Raw genomic sequence first — 17,958 nt, 5'->3', positions numbered from 1 at the left:
TCAATGATGTTGTAGCCGTTTACACAAGAGTACTGAGCAGTTTGAAAAACAAAAGAGCAGCTGCATAACATAAACCTGTTGAAATATAAAATATAACTTTAAATGATAGCACATAAAAATACAGTGATGTGGGGAGCCACAACAAATCCTTACGCATTTTGTGCCTGTTATTTTGCACTTAATCATAGGATAACATAATAAGTTGCTGGTCCTTCATTTAAAGGTACAGCAGCCAATCAAACATTGTTAAAACAAATCCGATTGAAAACACTTGCAGTCTTATATTTTTATATAAATGTACCCAACAATCAGCAAGTGCAATCCAGGGTTCTGAACCAAAAATAGGCCGGCTCCTTAGCTTAGATTCCTGATTTTTCAAATAAAGCTAGCAAGAGAACAAAGAAAAATTAATAATAGAAGTAAATTAGATAGATTCTTAAAACTGCATGCTCTATCTGAATCATGAAAGTCATGGGTTTAGCATCCCTTTAAGGCGTGTTATGTAAATATTAAATATAAAAATATAGTAAAAAATATTAATAATAATGATTAAAAATGATTAAAGAGGTTCTAAAAATGTCAAAAAAATCATTAGAATGAATATGTATTGTTTAGAATGTTTAATATTTAATATTAAACTTGTTTTATGAAAATGGGAATTATCACTCAGTTGATAACAGCATCAATTTTTATTTGTTTAGGCAAAATATACAAAAAGTGCATAAAGCTATAGTTGCAGAACATCTTAAAATTTTATATCAAGTATATTTAACCTCACAATTTATTTTTAGGTGTAGTGATAATGTTGAAAGCTAACATATTGCACTGTTTATGGAGTTCTACAATGATAAAAAAATTGGGAGTAAAATTAAATATTGGTGTAGCACTTTTACTAAACAAGAAATGTATTAATATGCAAAATATTTTGCTACTAGGAGATTATGAGGAATATGGTAAAATAACTAGATTTATCAATATATAAGGTAATCCTTAAATGGAAATTTAGTATAAAAAAATGTGTATAATTTAAAATTAATATTACAAAAAATGATATACAATTAAAGGGACACTGAGCCCAAATTTTTTCTTTTGTGATTCAGATAGAGCATGCCATTTTAAGCAACTATCTAATTTACTCCTATTATCAAATTTTCTTCATTCTCTTGGTATCTTTATTTGAAACGCAAGAATGTTTAGATGCCGGCCCATTTTTGGTGAACAACCTGGGTTGTTCTTGTTGATTGGTGGATAAATTCATCCACAAATAAAAAAGTGCTTTTCAGAGTTCTGAACCAAAAAAAAGCTTAGATGCCTTCTTTTTCAAATTAACGGCTAGATTATGAGTTGTGCGTTAAGGTAAAAAAGCAGCGTTAAGAGGTCCTAACACTGCTTTTTTATGCCCGCTACTATTACGAGTCTTGAAGCTTTAGGGTCACCGCACACTTCTTTGGCCTTAACGCAAAACGACTTACGTAAACTTCGGAAAGTCTTTTTTCTATGGGACTTCCATAGCGCCAGTATTACGAGTCTGTCCTGGGAGGCCAAAAAGTGAGCGGTACACCCTACCCTGTCAAGAGTACTAACGCATTTAAAAGTCAGTAGTTAAGAGTTTTATGGTACAATGCGGTAACATAAAACTCATAACTAAAGTTCTACAAAGTACACTAGCACCCATAAACTACCTATTAACCCCTAAGCCGAGGCCCTCCCGCATCGCAAACACTAAAATGTAATTTTTAACCCCTAATCTGCTGCTCCGGACACCTAATCTGTTTCCCCCAAAATCGCTGACACCCACATTATATTTATTAACCCCTAATATGCCGTCCACAATGTTGCAGATACTATAATAAACATATTAACCCCTAAACCGCCACACTCCCCCCTCGCAAACATTAGTTAAATATTATTAACCCCTAATCTGCCATCCCTAACATTGCCGCCACCTACCTACATTTATTAACCCCTAATCTGCCATCCCCAATGTCGCCGCCACTATACTAAATGTATTAACCCCTAAACCTAAGTCTAACCCTAACCCTAACACCCCCTAACTTAAATATAATTTAAATAAATCTAAATGAAATTACTATCATTAACTACATTATTCCTATTTAAAACTAAATACTTACCTATAAAATAAACCCTAAATTAGCTACAATATAACTAATAGTTACATTGTAGCTAACTTAGGGTTTATTTTTATTTTACAGGCAAGTTTGTATTTATTTTAACTAGGTACAATAGTTATTAAATAGTTATTAACTATTTAATAACTACCTAGCTAAAATAAATACAAAAGTACCTGTAAAATAAAACCTAACCTAAGTTACAATAACACCTAACACTACACTATAATTAAATACATTTACTAAATTAAATACAATTACCTAAATTAAATTAAATTAGCTTAAGTACAAAAAAACAAAACACTAAATTACAGAAAATAACAAACAAATTACAGATATTTAAACTAATTACACCTAATCTAATAGCCCTATCAAAATAAAAAAGCCCCCCCCCCAAATGAAAAAGCCCTAACCTAAACTAAACTACCAATAGCCCTTTTGCAGGGCATTGCCCCAAAGTAATCAGTTCTTTTACCTGTAAAAAAAAATACAAACAACCCCCCTAACAGTAACCCCCCCCCACCCACACAAACAACCCCCCAAATAAAATACTATCTAAAAAAACCTAAGCTCCCCATTGCCCTGAAAAGGGCATTTGGAAAGGCCAGTTAGCTCTTTTGCAGGCACAAACCCTAACCTAAAAATAAAACCCACCCAATACACCCTTAAAAAAATCTAAAACTAACCCCCTGAAGATCGACTTACAGTTCTGAAGACCGGACATCCATCCTCAAGGAAGCGTCAGAAGTCTTCATCCAACGGGGCCAAAGTTCTCAACGAAGCCAGGAGAAGTCTTCATCCAAGCTGGGCGAAGTGGTCCTCCATACAGGCAGAAGACTTTATCCAGATGGCATCTTCTATCTTCATCCATCTAACGCGGAGTGGGTCCATCTTCAAGACATCCGACGCATAGCATTCTCTTCATCCGACGAGTACCCGACGAATGAAAGTTTCTTTAAGTGACGTCATCCAAGATGGCGTCCCTTAGATTCCGATTGGCTGATAGAATTCTATCAGCCAATCGGAATTAAGGTAGATTGAGCTGGCATTCTATTGGCTGTTCCAATCAGCCAATAGAATGCAAGCTCAATCCTATTGGCGGATTGGATCAGCCAATAGGATTGAAGTTCAATCCTATTGGCTGATTGCATCAGCCAATAGGATTTTTTCTACCTTAATTCCGATTGGCAAATAGAATTCTATCAGCCAATTGGAATCTAAGGGACGCCATCTTGGATGATGTCACTTAAAGAAACCTTCATTCGTCTGGTAGTCGTCGGATGAAGAGGATGCTCCGTGTCGGATGTCTTGAAGATGGACCCGCTCCGCAGCGGCTGGATGAAGATAGAAGATGCCGTCTGGATGAAGACTTCTGCCTGTCTGGAGGACCACTTCGCCCCGGCTTGGATGAAGACTTCTCCCGGCTTTGTTGAGGACTTCGGCCCGGTTGGATGAAGACTTCTGCCGCTTCCTTGAGGATGGATGTCCAGTCTTCAGAACTGTAAGTCGATCTTCAGGGGGTTAGTGTTAGGTTTTTTAAAGGGTAGTATTGGGTGGTTTTTATTTTTAGGTTAGGGTTTGGGTCTGCAAAAGAGTTAACTGCCCTTTTCCAAATGCCCTTTTCAGGGCAATGGGGAACTTAGGTTTTTTTAGATAGTATCTTATTTGGGGGGTTGTTTGTGTGGGTGGTGGGTTTTACTGTTGGAGGGGTTGTTTGTATTTTTTTTACAGGTAAAAGAGATGATTACTTTGGGGCAATGCCCCACAAAAAGGCCCTTTTAAGGGCTATTGGTAGTTTAGTTTAGGCTAGGGTTTTTTTTATTTTGGGGGGGCTTTTTTATTTTGATAGGGCTATTAGATTAGGTGTAATTAGTTTAAATATCTGTAATTTGTTTATTATTTTCTGTAATTTAGTATTTCTTTTTTTGTACTTTAGCTAATTTAATTTAATTTAGGTAATTGTATTTCATTTAGTTAATTTATTTATTTATATTGTAGTGTTAGGTGTTATTGTAACTTAGGTTAGGTTTTATTTTACAGGTACTTTTGTATTTATTTTAGCTAGGTAGTTATTAAATAGTTAATAACTATTGTACCTAGTTAAAATAAATACAAACTTGCCTGTAAAATAAAAATAAACCCTAAGATAGCTACAATGTAACTATTAGTTATGTTGTAGCCATCTTAGGGTTTATTTTATAGGTAAGTATTTAGTTTTAAATAGGAATAATGTAGCTAATGATAGGAATTTTATTTAGACTTATTTAAATTATATTTAAGTTAGGGGGTGTTAGGGTTAGACTTAGGTTTAGGGGTTAATACATTTAGTATAGTGGCAGCGACGTTGGGGGCGGCAGATTATGGGTTAATAAATGTAGGTAGGTGGCGGTGATGTTAGGGACGGCAGATTAGGGGTTAATAAATATTTAACTAATGTTTGCGAGGCAGTAGTGCGGCGGTTTAGGGGTTAATATGTTTATTATAGTGTCAGCAACATTGTGGGCGGAAGATTAGGGGTTAATAAATATAATGTAGGTGTCAGCGATTTTGGCGGCGGTAGATTAGGGGTTAATAAATATAATGTAGGTGGCGGCGATGTTGGGGGCAGCAAAATAGGGGTTCATAAGCATAATGTAGGTGGCGGCGGTGTCCGGAGCGGCAGATTAGGGGTTAATAAATATAATGCAGGTGTCGGCGATGTCGGGGGCAGAAGATTAGGGGTTAATAAGTGTAAGATTAGGGGTGTTTAGACTCAGGGGTTCATGTTAGGGTGTTAGGTGTAGATATAAATTTTATTTCCCCATAGAAAACAATGGGGCTAAGTTACTGAGTTTTACGCTGCTTTTCTGCAGGTGTTAGACTTTTTCTCAGCCGGCTTTCCCCGTTGATGCCTATGTGGAAATCGTGCACGAGCACGTACGACCAGCTCACTGCTGACTTAAGCAGCGTTGGTATTCGGGTGCGGTAATGAGCAAAATTTTGCTCCACGCTCACTTCTCATCTTTTAATGACAGGTTTGTAAAAACTCGTAATACCAGTGCTGCAGGTAAGTGAGCGGTGAGAGAAAACTGCTCATTAGCACCGCATAGCCTCTAACGCAAAACTCGTAATATAGCCGAAAGATAGCAAGAGAACAAAGAAAAATTGATAATAGGAGTAAATTAGGGAATGCAAAAGTTTGTTGCGGCTGTAGGGCTGCAAACCTACTAATCCACCAATAAAAGATGGGGGACAGTACAAAAGAGTGATAAAAGTAAAAAAGGCTTTATTCCAAACACTTAAAAACAGAAAAGAGCCGTAGCTCTCACAAGCTTACCATGACAAAAAAGGGGTAACAGTGCAGCACAGCAGACATGTTTCGTGTGTCACAGCACACTTGTTCACTGCTATATTAGTGCTGCAACAGCTACTCCTATTTAAAGGAAAAACATTCTCTAATTAAAATCAAAAGTTAACCCCATAATGTCATTTTTAGATTTGATTGTACAGTGCTGTTGACAGACAGGGAGGGCACAATTCGGGGGACACTTAAACTATTAATATAAGAAATACAAAGATACCAGTGAGATTTGTAAAGTACCTAAGCCTAAATGTTAGTTACAAAATGTATATTTATAACTGAGAAATACATATGTAAAAGTTTCTAAATTTTTCCTTTAATGTTATGAAGTTTGGAAAAGAGGGAGGTTAGAGTTGTATTGGCTATAGGTACTACTGGATATATATATATATATACTTATTCTAAGCTTATTTTTATGAGTTTTACGCTGCTTTTTTGCAGGTGTTAGACTTTTTCTCAGCCGGCTCTCCCCGTTGATGCCTATGTGGAAATCGTGCACGAGCACGTACGACCAGCTCACTGCTGACATAAGCAGCGTTGGTATTGGGGTGCGGTAATGAGCAAAATTTTGCTCCACGCTCACTTCTCGTCTTTTAACGACGGGTTTGTAAAAACTCGTAATACCAGTGCTGCAGGTAAGTGAGCGGTGAGAGAAAACTGCTCGTTAGCACCGCATAGCCTCTAACGCAAAACTCGTAATATAGCCGAAAGATAGCAAGAGAACAAAGAAAAATTGATAATAGGAGTAAATTAGAAAGTTGCTTAAAATTGCATGCTTTATCTGAATCACGAAATAAAAAAATTGGGTTCAGTGTCCCTTTAAATTTTGAAAACAGTATTAAAGGTTTTTTTTCAATATATCGGAATTTTGTATAAAAAGCTTGGACCTTTTAACTAAAAAAAAAATTATGGCTTACTTTTCAAAATCAGAATTTATTGCAGAGGGAAGCTTAAGGGGAAAATGGTTGTTCAGAGAATCTTAAGGGGAATTGAGCAGAATTGAGCATAAATCAATATTTTTGTTTTTTTTCTATCTCTTTTTCCATATGGGGAGATATTTTTATTCAACAATTTTTTAACATCTTAAAAGGTAAAATGCAAAAGGTTATAGGGCTTCATGTACAAGCCTGCTTCCCACAATGTAAAAGCAGCAGCCATTAGACCTCTGCTTCTTACATTTTTTCGCGACCTGACGTGGCAAAGAGAAGTCACAGAGAGCTCACTCGCTCTGGGTGAATGACAGTCCCTTCTCTCGTGCCAGTGATGGGGCAGGCATTACATACTCATCAGCGTGTGTAATGATGCATATGAGCCAGTGGATGAATAGATCCGCTGCCCATATGCAGCAAAGGCGTGTGGACAACTTCTCAAGTTGCAAAGCTTGTCCACACATTGGTTAATACATGGCGCCCATAAAGGAAATTAGGAGAAAAGAAGGGAAAAATGAGGTATGCTCTTTATAGTACACATTATTATTCTCTTATCCATGGAAAAGAAAGATTTAATTTAAAATGGTCAATTTATTTTGGTATATTTGTCTTCTTTTGCTCTTGTGTACCATCAATGTTTTTTTGTTTTTTTTTCTGTTATTATCTAAAAAAACTAAATTATATAACACAATGGCCTTGATTCATAAATGTGATAAATGAGATAACCAAGGGGCTTCTCTGTGAAGGCAAGATTGTGTCCAAAATTCATTAAGCATCATTTAACCTCAGTGGCATCTTCAGGACTTAATTATTGGGGGGGGGGTCACTTCTCAGAGATCTACCAGTGATTTCTGGGTGATTGCATGACATGAGAGGCAGGACCAGGTTGAGCAGTCCATGGGAAGGGCTGAGTGGAGCTCAGGAAATCCTGTACATAGAGGTGATTTTAAAACTGAATGATGATCACAGTAGGGGAGAGCTGTTATGTTGGGTGGCCAATGTCTCCCTGCCCCACCAATAATGCCACTATTTAATCTATATTGTCAGCTTTGCTAGTCAGTGTTTCTCCCATTACCATCTATAGTTGCAGGAGCCACCCAGTATATGATATCTTGCACATAAAACAAAAACTGTTTGCAAGGCAGGAAAATAATTACAACCATAACTCTCAGAAAACCCACTTGTAAAATGGGTTATGCATGTTTGTTATAAAATATTCACTCGTTTTGCTTTCGTAAAGAAGTCTCGCTGGATAGAAGAAAAGCTGCCTCCAGAGGCCGACTGAGCGGATTCCAAGGAGTTCCAGAGGAGTAGATTGTTCACCTACACGTTGGCATACGAAGTTCATAAAGATTCTGTTGCCCTTGTGAATTTGTTCATCTAATTGTTGCATATCATGTTTGCAAAGATATTTAGGTTGCTTAGATATTTTTCTTAATTTTATTTCTTTTTTTAAATACTTTTTTGTTAAACCTATGTTAAAGTGCACTGTTTCATCAAGGGAGTTTATTTTTCCTGTTTTCATAATGCTGGTATCCTTCACAGTGGTCCTCGTTCTATCCCAGAGAAGCAAATGCTTACTAGATAGATGAGGCTCTATTGATTTTAATGAAAATTTTGCAGCGTTTTATTTTCATAAGATATTCACTTTTGCAGATGGGTTTTAATGAATCTGAAGCAATAGCTGATACAGAAAAATAGCACAGAAAATGAGACTACTACGAATAATGCACTGGTATTATGAGCAAATGCTTAAAACATTTTACTAAAGAATGTTAGCGCGGTCAACATTTTTTTAGTGCGCCCTGTACTTTCAATGGGTTAGTGCACGGTGCACGGTGCACTGTCATCTCTCCTTTCAAAAGTGGTAAGTTATGCGCTCGAGCTCAACACATAGTGGCACTGAAAATGTAGTGTTCCTGAAGACCTGAAGTAAAGTTTTATGTGTAATGTATTAAAATAATCTATTTCACACACATATATACATATGTGTGCTACAAGATAACTTGTATTAATGAGCTATATAAATGTAAAAAAAATAATAAAATTATTTTAGCAATTTTTGTGAGCAGGCTCATGTCAAAATGTGTATAGCTTTTACTATAGAATTTATAGCATTACCAATAATGGCCTAGATTACATATATCTGTATATACCTACACCTGTATATCTATATCTATTCCTATAGACATATAGGTATAGATATGTATTTTACATGAACAGTATCAGATATATATATAGAGAAATATATATTTAATAATGGGGGGGGGGGAGAAAATCCCTCATGTTATGTAAAAGTGAAATTTCAGGTCATGGAGTGGCCTATAATATACAAGAAGGTAAAAATAGGTTAATCTATAAATTTGCTCCTTACAAACTGGACTTTCTATTTAACTTTGTATTCTCTTGTTATATGTTATGTTTTTGGATGTATCTTTGGCATTGTACAAACTGAATGTTATATGTTTGATGCAACTTTCAAACCTCAATAAAAAGAGTTAGGAAGAAATATATATATTTAATAATAGAAAGTACATTATTTTCTATGAGCCGGATTAGAAGTTGTGTGGTAAACCCGTTGCGTACATACCGCGTGAAATGGGGCCGTATCGCTATTTCCATAGCGCGCCATTACAAGTCACAAAATAAATTACCACTTATTTAAAAAAATAAAAAATATTGACATCCTTAAAACACATAGAGATTTGGAGGGCAGGTTCCTCATTGTAAAAATCAAACTAGGTCATAATATATACACCCTGGGCAATATTTATGCCCCAAACCAGAAGAGCACAGCCTTTTGGACCCAGATTATACAAACTCTAACAGCTTACCTAGATACTCACATTATATTGTGTGGAGACTTTAACTTAGCCCCCAGCTCTGTGTGTGACAAAATAAGAGTTCCAGGGGATCCCCTGGGAGATAAACAACCTAAATATTAAGGAAGGTTTGAGAAGAGGATCTTTGATGCACTTACTTCAGACTTGGGTCTATGTGATATCTGGAGGCTACACCACACGGAGGGCAGGGATTTTTCCCGTCTCTCAAAAGCCAAGGCCTCGCTATCCCGGATAGATCTCTTTATGATCTCAGACTCACTTATCTCCTTAATACAGCAGGATAAGATCCATGACATTCTTTTGTCTGACCACGCCCCGGTTGAACTTGTACATCGCCTGTGTAAGCATCCCTCTAATAGGAATACTTTAATGATTTCCAACCTATTTGAGCACATCTGAACCCTTTAAACTATTTTTAAGAAGAAGAAGAAAAACTAAAGGAGCGCCAATCACAATTGCCAGCTGTTATGTGGAAAATCCACTGTCTCAATGCAATTAATCAAATATTATAATAGCACAAAAGATATAGGAATTAGTGATAAAATATGGCTGAATGCAGATAGAATCTAAAAAACGATTTAATATGTGCATAAATTTAATACAATACTATAAACCACCGGTGGAATGTACTATGTAATGTAGAATTAAAAACGCATATATATGCATAAAAAATCCAAATTAATGTTAAAAATTAGGAATACTGCTCAGGAATAAAATGTCCAGGAATAATGCCGGAATAAAATATTCCATGCGCTATCTCAGACTTCATAAAACAAAAAATGGCATTGTTATAATATCTGAGAGATAGGCTTTGCACCGTATAATTCCTTGTGAAATAGTCCTTTTTAGGGGTAAATGAGATACTTTTGAAAACTTTTTGTTACCGGTATAGCAAGGATAAGATTCAGTCCATTACAACAGTCTGTATGTGTTGTTGATGCATAGGGGCCCATTTATCAAGCTCTGAACGGAGCTTGTGGGCCCGTGTTTCTGGCGAGTCTTCATAGGGTCTCTAACAGAGCATTTGTCACAATGGCTAGATTCCATCTTACAGCCCCTAGTTACCACATTACAGTCATATGTACGAGATACAAAACACATCATAACAATCACAGAACAAACAGAATGGTGCGACACATAAAAATGGATCACAGTGGATGCAGTATCTCTGTACTCCTCTATACCTCACTCGGAGGGTTTAAAGGCTATTGAATTTTTTCTACACAATTTTACAGATTTTACAGAGGAATTCCAGAAATTTGTACTTACAATAACAGAATTTCTCCTAACACACAATTTTTTTCTCTTTGAGGGGGTATTCTATCTCCAGAGATGTGGGACTGCGATGGGGGCAAAATTTGCCCCCTCGTACGCCAACCTATTTTTAGGTTGGTGGGAGCACTCCCACATCTTTGGAGATAGGAATACGTTTAAGTCAGATATAGTCATGTACAAAAGGTACATAGACGACCTTATCTTTATTTGGAAAGGGTCCAATGATCGAGTACCAGAATTTGTAAACTATCTCAACACAAACACCATAGGACTTTCCTTTACATTTGAGCTACAACAAACTAATATAAATTACCTAGACTTAACTCTTACAGGTACAGGACAGGGAATAACAACCAAAACATACAGAAAACCAATATCAGGCAATTCCCTCCTTCATGGGAGTAGTTGTCACCCCAAACAAACAGCAGCTGCTGTAGCGAAAGGTGAATTCATTCGCCTAAAACGCAATTGCACGCAAGAATCAGAATATAACAAACAAGCAAATGATTTAGAAATAAGACTCAAAGAGAGGGGATATCACAAGAATACGGTTACCAGAGCCAGAAAACAATGTAATAAAATTAACAGAGAAAGTCTTTTCAAGACTAAAAAGAAAAAACTTGAGAACTTCAGAGGAGTTAACTTTGTGACAACATACAGCTCACAATACCAACAGATCACACAGATTGTCAAAAAACACTTTCCCCTTTTAGCAGCAGACGACAAATTAACAGAACTAGTTAAGGAGGGAATTAGGTGTAGTCCCAGAAGAAGTCCAACTTTGGGGAATATACTATCTCCCACATTAATAAAACAACAAGTCAGTAATGCCAACACCTGGCTGAGCAGTAGGGGTATGTACAGTTGTGGACACAACAAGTGCAAACCCTGTGATTATATGGAAAAAACCAGGGAATTTGCTTCCTGCGTTACAGGAGAGGTTTTTCCAATAAAATCATTAATGAACTGCATGTCGAAAAACGTAATCTATATGATTCGGTGTACCAGATGTAATGTCCAATACATAGGACTCACGTCTAGGGACATCAAATCTAGAATTAGAGAACACCTTTCCACCCTAGAGAGGGGTAAGTCATCAACCCCCCTCGTTCGACACTTTTCTGAATTGCATAATGGAAACCTAAACACCATGAGATGGTGTGCAATAGAACAGGTAAAAGTGCCCAACAGAGGAGGTGATATGGACAAATTACTTGCCAAGAGAGAGATATTTTGGATGTTTAAACTTCAAACAAGACATCCACAGGGTTTAAACTCAAAGTATGATATTATCAAATTTTGGGAGTAATAAGGATAATCTAATTAAAGAAAGATATCTAGAAAAAGTAAAGAACACATATTCTCACAGTAACAGTATAGTGATCCATGTATTTATTAAATGTGACAGTCCTGTACAATTTACACATTGTAATAAGAATTTTGGATTAGTATGGATGTTTCAGTCCCTATTTGATATACTTTTTCTATTTTTTTCTTTCTCATCACCTCACAGGCTAATATATGCTCTATATCGAAACTGTATATTAGGATATATCTAATATCTAGAATTAAGCAACCAACTGAGGGTAAGTTAGAAATTATTAAAGAATTCCTTATTAAACAATGACACCACTAGTATAACTACTGATAACTAAGTTATGTTGACCCACAAGTGCAACAAGTCTCACTTTTTCAGGACTTAAAAGGATGTAAACAATCATACATTTTTTACATACATATTCAGCAATTGTGCTACATATTATTTAGAAGTTTCCAAATCCATACTCTCTAGAGACACCAATACAATAATACACAACAGTACAATGTTCTTAATACTGTATAGAACAATTATGACAGACAACCAAGGTCCTAAAAATGTATGGTACGCTTATTAAATAGTAAGCACAGATGTAAACAATACATAAAATAAAAAACTGTAAGGATTTATCTCCAATTATAGACTCAGGAAAGTGTTAGATTATAACCTTCTTTTTCAGGAGTGTTCAATAGAATACATTTATTGCTTATCAGGCTTTATATACATTATTTTTAAGACCCAGTCATCTTTAAGTGTTAAATTAGTGCTAATGCTAAAAGTGTTTTGTCTAGACAGCGTTAATTATGTTTTACCCAATCAATATTCAGTATGTGGTTTTTAAATGAACTAGGCAACCATCACTAATCAGGCTATGACTACGGGTGACGCCCGAAACGCATAAGCCAGTGTGCCGCGCTATCTAGCTAACAAGAAATTCAGATCGCTGTATATTTCTATTTTTAAACAAGTATAATAAATGTTATGTTTTATCATACATAAGGAGCGTGTTACCTTTTTTTGAATTTTGAGTCTTCAGACTCGCCAGAAACATCAGTTATGAAGCAGCGGTCTAAAGACCGCTGCTCCATAACCCTGTCCGCCTGTTCTGATGAGGCAGACAGGAATCACCAGAAATCAACCCGATCGAGTACGATCGGGTTGATTGACACCTCCCTGCTGGTGGCCGATTGGCCGCGAGTCAGCAGGGGGCGGCATTGCACCAGCAGCTCTTGTGAACTGCTGGTGCAATGTTAAATGCGGAGAGCGTATTGCTCTCCGCATTCAGCGAGGTCTTGTGGACCTTTAATAAATAGGCCCCCATAGAATTTATATAGGATGGTAGACCTGTGCGAGATCAACAGGTCAGATCTTGAAAAAAGCTGTAAAGCTGAAACATGTCGATGGTGAAAAAACAAGATTAGTCTGCCAATACTGTGCTTTCCACTTCAGAGTGCTCTGAAACTAACAGAGGGTAAAGATTTCAAAAGGAACTGAATAACCAAGAATCCACCCTTCAGATTGGTCTTTAAAAAACACGCGATCCGATTCACACGGAAGTGTTGCTTAGACTGCAGAAGAGAATGCCAAACAATTTCGGCGGTTCAGAGGACCGAAAACACGGAAAGGTAAAAAGCATAGAAACAGAAAAGTTTCGAATTTTGGTGAGTTCCTATTACCTTTTCACCTGCTGATCTTGCACACCGCTGCTCTATAACCCTGTCCGCCTGCTCTGATGAGGCGGACAGGAATCACCAGAAATCAACCCGATCGAGTACGATCGGGTTGATTGACACCTCCCTGCTGGTGGCCGATTGGCCGCGAGTCAGCAGGGGGCGGCATTGCACCAGCAGCTCTTGTGAGCTGCTGGTACAATGTTAAATGCGGAGAGCGTATTGCTCTCCGCATTCAGAGAGGTCTTGCGGACCTTTAATAAATAGGCCCCATAGGATCAATTTATATAGGATGTTAGACCTGTGCGAGATCAACAGGTCAGATCTTGAAAAAAGCTGTAAAGCTGAAACATGTCGATGGTAAAAAAACAAGATTAGTCTGCCAATACTGTGCTCTGAAATTAACAGAGGGTAAAGATTTCAAAAGGAACTGAATAACCAAGAATCCACCCTTCAGATTGGTCTTTAAAAAACATGCGATCCGATTCACACGGAAGTGTTGCTTGGACTGCAGAGGAGAATGCCAAACGATTTCGGCGGTTCAGAGGACTGAAAACACAGAAAGGTAAAAAGCGGAGAAACAGAAAAGTTTCGAATTTTGGTGAGTTCCAATTACCTTTTCACCTGCTGATCTTGCACAGGTCACCACGGTTCCTATCTTGTCCTTTGCGAAGCCGGTCCTTATAGTGGTGAGTCGTATCTGATATCTTGGTTATGGTTCCTGCTGCCTCAAGTATGTATACTCTGCACATGCCAACTAATATAACCGTTTGAATTACAAAGGGCTGAGCTGCTCGAACGGGTATTGTTTGAATGTTACAAGAGGGACTCTGAACTGTATTTCCTATCAATATTAATTTCTCCTCTTTAGGGACTCTCTTGCTTATCCACAGTGATTAAACTATACTTGTACTTACTTATACAGGTCTGGAATTGGAAGAGTTTTTCACTATGGACACTAGCAATACTAAACTTAGTGATTTGTTTTATAATATGGAGGTATTACATCTCAAAGAATTGAGACTCAAACTTGATACTTGGATAATGAATAAATATATAACAATGAGCATGATCCCTAGGGGCTTATGGGTCAAAATGTTCCCCACCTTTGATATAAGTGATACAGAGTTTATCAAAGAATGGAACATTGTACTCTCAGAGTGTTCTATCAGACTCATGATTATGCTAGCTAAATATAAAACTGAGCAATTGGCAAATATTAGAGGGGACATTGTTCAATTGCAACAAGAACTAAATAAACATCAGCCCAGCAAGGAATATGATGAATATGATAAACTTCTATTGAATGTTGTAGAGAAACATAAAAGGGATACTATACAGATAAAACACGTGAAATTTCTCAGGGACCAGAAGGATTATATCTCTGGCCAAGTATTCATTTGTCACAAATCACATAGATGCAGGCAGTATAAACCATGGCATTATAATTAGGGGAACAATCAAGGCAGTAACATGGCCTTACAGGGAAACTATCACAGGGGGAGGAGAAGGAGGAATAATAGGGGTAATAGGAGAGTTACTTTTAAGAATGATGATAACGATACTACAGATGATGATACCCTTTCCAACTTCTCCACCTCATGTGATGAAGGTTCCAACTCAAAGGGTGAGACAGCTTCAGCTGTAAATTCTTAGATCCCTATCTCTAAAGAGCTAAATGAACAGGGACCCCTTAGCCACATTTTGAATGTACAATCCACCACACTAGGAGCTGTGCCTAAAAATTAAGATAAGAATATTGCTAGTTCTACACAAGCAAATACTAATACTAATGATCAAATGTATAATGAATCCCATGACACCCGAAGTACTAGTGTACAACCATCACCGGTTTTTCGGTCAGCCATGAAGACAAAAGGAGGGAGGGGTACGGATACTATGCCAGGCACGAGAGTCAAAAACAGGAATACACTGAGAGAAACAAAGAAATTACTGATAATATAGTTATAAATGTTTCTTCTTATGTCATTGACAAATATGAATTAAAAGTACTCAATCTAGGTTTGGGTTTTTGTCCAACTCGTAACTTTGACTTGTTTCAGATGATTTCAGACGTTAACAAATTTGTTAGAAATCTTACTCTGTGTAGACATTTTTACAATCATGAAATTTCACCGTTAGATGTGAGCCCCACTAGTGATAGCACTACCCCCAATGAGGCCAGTTCTCTAGGTTCCTTTCCAGATATGCAGGTTCTAGTGACACTACAGACTCTGAACATGGAGAGTAATACATTGGATCTGGGGGAAGTTGTCCCTCAACTTAAGATGAAATGTAAATCTAAGTTTTATCCTGTTCAATCAAGGGGCAAACCACTTGAGCTCTTTCATAATAGTGTTTTGGAGGACTTAAATAGTTTAACTAGTTCTACCAGTAAAGCCCATTCTAATTCTTTGACTAGAAGAGAATGGGAGGCAATTGTTCATTACAAGGGAACCAGTTGATAGTCATTAAACAATCTGACAAGGGCGGCAGTATTGTTGTAATGGACAGAACCACATACATTATGGAAGCCCATCGACAATTAAATGATCCAAATTCGTACACAATGTTATGCAGTAATCCCACTGTACATTTTCAAAAGGGCTTGAAATCATTGTTGGATAATGGTCTTTATATGGGAGTTATTGATCAGGATACATTTGATCACATATTTGTTAAAGAACCGGTAAACCCCATTTTTCATCACTTGCCAAAGCTCCACAAGGGGTTTGAAGATATCAAGGGACACCCCATTGTTGCCGGCATTTGCTCTCTTTACGAACATCTTTCTGAGTGGGTTGATGGTATTCTCCAGCCTTCTCAGTTACCTTAAAGATACGTCTCACATGTTGACCCTTGTGGATCCTTTGAGAGTTGATGAAACAATGAGTTAGTTAACAGTAGATGTTATTGCATTGTATACTTCTATCCCACATGACAGGGGTATTACTGCAGTTCAGTGAGTAAAGATTTCATCTTATGATCTATACAGTTCCTTTTGTAACATAATTATTTTTTTTCTTTGGTGATGCTTGCTATCTCCAGAAAAGGGGTACAGCGATGGGGGCGAAATTCGCCCCATTGTATGCCAACCTGTTCATGGGTTGGCTTCAATATACACATCTTCTTGGAGATAGCAATCCTTTTTTCACGTGATATCATTTTTTATAAGAGGTTTATAGATGATCTGATCTTCATTGGCACATTCAGTCGAAAAGGAGGCCTGCTGCTTTGTAGAGTATTCGGATACTTGTGTACCTGAAATAAAATTTACCCATGAATGGCAAAAGATCGAAATAAACTTTTTGGATATTAAACTGAAGTTTAATTTTCCTAATAATCGAGTTGAAACCAATCTCTATCGAAAATCCATTTCTGCTAACTCGTTGCTGCATGCTACCAGTGCACACCCTAAACGTGTATTCTGTGGGATTGCAAAGGGTCCATTTTTGAGAAATAGACGTATTAATTCTAATGATGTGACTTTTGAATCGGAGTCAGAGGCCTTAGCTGGTAGACTTAAACAAAGATGCTACTCAGATGGAGTAATTAAATATGCTTATGAGGAATCAAAGACACATACACGCACTACTCTCTTAAGACAATCGAGAAAGGAACAAGTTTAAGAATGAGGACAAGACTAGAAAACCTATCACCTAGATTACGAGTTTTGCGTTAACAGGGGTGCGGTGCTAACAAGCAGTTTTCCCTCAACGCTCACTTACAGACAACGCTGGTATTACGGGTTTTTACAAACCCGCCGTTAACCGCAAAAAGTGAGCGAAGAGCTTACGTTAGCGGTGAGCAGGTAAAACGTGCTTGTGCACGATTTCCCCATAGGAATCAATGGGGGAGAGTCAGCTGAAAAAAAACCTAACACCTGCAAAAAAGCAGCGTTCAGCTCCTAACGCAGCCCCATTGATTCCTATGGGGAAATACTTTTAATGTCTACACCTAACACCCTAACATGAACCCCGAGTCTACACACCCCTAATCTTACACTTATTAACCCCTAATATACCGCCTCAACATCGCCGACACCTACATTATATTATTAACCCCTAATCTGCTGCCCCCAACATCGCCGAACCCTACATTATATTTATTAACCCCTATTCTGCCTGCCCCCAATGTTCCCGCAACCTAACTACATTTATTAACCCCTAATCTGCCGCCCACAACGTCGCCACCACTATAATAAAGTTATTAACCCCTAAACCTAAGTCTAACCCTAACCCTAACACCCCCTAACTTAAATATAATTACAATAAATCTAAATAAAATTACTACAATTACCTAAATAATTCCTATTTAAAACTAAATACTTACCTATAAAATAAACCCTAAACTAGCCGCAATATAACTAGTAGTTACATTGTAGCTAGCTTAGGGTTTATTTTTATTTTACAGGCAACTTTGTATTTATTTTAACTAGGTAGAATAGTTATTAA

Source organism: Bombina bombina, chromosome 6 (assembly GCF_027579735.1).
Source record: "Bombina bombina isolate aBomBom1 chromosome 6, aBomBom1.pri, whole genome shotgun sequence".
In the NCBI taxonomy this organism is placed as follows: Eukaryota; Metazoa; Chordata; class Amphibia; order Anura; family Bombinatoridae; genus Bombina; species Bombina bombina.
This window is presented reverse-complemented; position numbering follows the sequence as displayed.